The following is a 3,197-nucleotide window of genomic DNA, read 5'->3' on the forward strand; positions in this document are numbered from 1 at the left end:
CTATAAAGAACTCACCATATGATAGATATTATACCTAGCCTTTGGACCCCAATATGAATATGCCCCTAAGTCAAAACCAAACATTAAACATACTGAATTCAGAAGCCAAAACTGTTCATGCATTATAATAATCACATGTTTGAGCTTTAGCCAGCCTATTATTCACTGGCCTTATCTCAGGCAATGAGTTAAGTTTCATCACTTTGATTTCCCCTCCAACTACTTAACTATAACATACTGAATTTTTCAAACATGTGTCTAGTATATATACTACATCTTCTATTTACGTGCAAACCTTGTCAAATGTAGGGACTATGTTTGCAATGTTTCGGACTATAAGGCTTCTCCTGGCTGAAAATTGAGGACATGAAATGGGCAAACTCGAGAGTCTGAGTAGGAAAACACCAAAAATTGCAGGACGGTAGATACAGAATACACAATTAGGATCACAACATGGTTTAGTAACCATGAAAAACTTTGTTACGAGGCAGTAATCACACTAAGATATTTTGGGCGGCATGTATATACTAACCTTTGGGCTCAGCCCCTTGGCAAGCTCACCAAACAAATCTGGATTCTTTCTGCAAAAAGAGGCAGGGCATGAAGCCAATTAAAATTCTGCAATCAAAGAAACTACATGTTATCTGGTAGATGAGGGCCTTTAAAAAAAAGTAATCATGACTGTCACTCAGTGTCAAATGTATAACACCAATCTTCCATCATATAAAAATGCTGTTGGAATATTGTAGAATGAAGATATACAAAATGCAAGAATACAGTTTAGAATTCTACTTTAGACTTTAGTATACTTTACCAGCACCATTAGTCAGACATAGACTACGCAAAATGATAATTATAGGAAGCAGTACTTATATAAACAAACGGCATATGCATATCCAACAGAACCCTTTAACAAAAGTTAGTAACTCGAAAGTAACTCAAGTACCTGGATAAAATTATTCGACTGAACAGCTTTCCTATCATCTACAACCTTAAAAACAAACAAATCCATAAATTTGCATTTACCCAATTTCCACAACCATATAACAAGATTCAAATAAAAACCCAACTACTTACCAGATTTAAACACCGGGGGAATCACAATAAAGACAGCTAACAAGAAACCCATCACCATGTAAGCATAATTATCTCCATATCCTCCCTGGACACAAATGAAAACCTAATTTATAAAAATCAAAAAAGAAAAATCAAACAAAATTACAAATTTACAGACAAAACACCCAAATTACCTAAATCTTTAAATCTTTTACTCAAACTACGTCCTGTGTACAACAAATTAAAAAGTATTAGTAACTTCAAAAGACATTGAATTAAAAAAACAATTAGGGTTTCAATTTAAAAAAACCCAATTTATAAAATTAGGGTTTTGATTTCAAAAACCCTCAATTTATAAAACTGGTCTTCCGAGAAGAACATTTCAATTCGAGTACAAAGATAACTTACGAGAGTACAGAACTTAACATAGATAATTAACAAAGTATGAGATGAGTTGAGTTAAGAGAGATGTAAGCGGAGTAGAGATGGTGAGATGGTGAGACGGTGAATGGAATTCATAGAGATGGTGAGCGAGGAGAGAGAGAGGGGTTCGAGAGAGAGAGGGGTTCGAGAGAGAATGAAGGGGTTAGAGAGAGAGGTTGTTTTTATTTTTTAATTGTGTGAAGATAGATTAAGAGAGATGGTGAGGAAGGGGGAACAAAAAATTGGTTAAGGGGGGAAATTTTGGAACAAATATTGGCAGATTTTGACTAAGGGGGAAAAATTAAGGTAGGCGCGAAAAGTTTTTTTTTTTAGGTAAAGTTTAGACATCAGTTTAATAATAACCGATGTCTTCAAAGAACAAAGACATCAGAAAAACACGGGGTGATGTCATTAAATTTTTTAACATCAGTGGCACATACAACCGATGTCTAATGTGTGATGTCTATTTACATTTTTCTTGTAGTGCGAGGAAGAAGTTGTAGTAGTTTGTAAGGAAGTTTTCGAGGAAGAAAAGAAGGTAGAAGAAGAAGAGAAAGTTGAAGAACCAGCTTTAGTAGAGATGGGTGATCAAGCAGAAAATCCTAAGGCTTTGATGGACTATTCTCAGCCTAAGATTAATGACATTCAGTCAAGTATCATCAGGCCATCCATCAGGGCTAGTACTTTTGAGATCAAATCAAGCACGATTCAGATGATACAGAACTCAGTCCAGTTTGGGGATTCTCCTACTGAAGACCCCATAATGCATATCAGGGATTTCATCAAGATATGCGACACCTTCAAGTTTAATGATGTGACTGAAGATGCTATCAAGCTACGCCTCTTCCCATTCTCTCTGAGGGACAAAGCTAAGTGATGGTTACACTCTCTACCAGCAGGGTCTATCACCACTTGGGAGGAACTTGCGCAAAAGTTTCTCACTAAATTTATGGAGAACACTGCTGCAATAAAAAATGCTCTTACCCAGTTTGCTCAACAAACTGGGGAATCTCTGTGTGAGGCTTGGGATCGATATAAGGAGATGCTAAGGAAATACCTACACCATGGCATGCCTGATTGGATGATTATCAACTGTTTCTACAATGTATTGGGTGCTACTTCTAGACCCATGCTTGATGCAGCATCAGGAGGATCCATGTGGGCTAAGAGCTACGATGAAGCTTATGAACTTATTGAACTGATGGCTGCTAATTAGTACCAGAATCCTTCCCAAAGACTGACTCAGGGAAAGGTAGCATGAATTCTGGATTTGGACGCAGCAATTGTTATCGCTGCCCAACTTAAGGCTTTGACGATGAAGGTGGACACCTTGGCTAATTATGGAGTTAATCAAATTGCTAGTGTTTGCGAGCTTTGTGCTGGTGCCCATGAGACTGATCAGTGCATAATTTCTAGTGAATCGGCTCAGTTCGTGAGCAACTTCCAGTGATCGAAGTAACCAGTGCCAGCCATCTATCATTCCAATAACCGCAATCATCCTAATTTCAGCTGGAGCAACACTCAAAATACGGTTCAACAGCCTTATCAGCAATATCCAGCTAAGATGTACAACCCCCCTGGTTTTCAGCAACCACAATATGCACTGAGACAACAACTTCAGTTGCAACAAGCTAATGAAAAATCTGAATTAGAGGAGTTGAAGCTTATGTGCAAAAGTCAAGCCATTTCTATCAAGACCTTGGAAAATCAAATTGGGC

General features: G+C 37.6%; 1 non-coding gene across 1 annotated transcript; it reads right to left on the reverse strand.

The window, feature by feature from the left end:
* Positions 1–2,443: 2,443 nt before the first annotated feature.
* LOC141675716 (small nucleolar RNA R71) lies at positions 2,444–2,550 on the reverse strand. The gene has a single exon (XR_012556355.1). It is a non-coding gene; the product is annotated as a small nucleolar RNA R71 (small nucleolar RNA).
* Positions 2,551–3,197: the final 647 nt, after the last annotated feature.

This window comes from Apium graveolens, chromosome 7 (assembly GCF_009905375.1).
Source record: "Apium graveolens cultivar Ventura chromosome 7, ASM990537v1, whole genome shotgun sequence".
NCBI lineage: Eukaryota > Viridiplantae > Streptophyta > Magnoliopsida > Apiales > Apiaceae > Apium > Apium graveolens.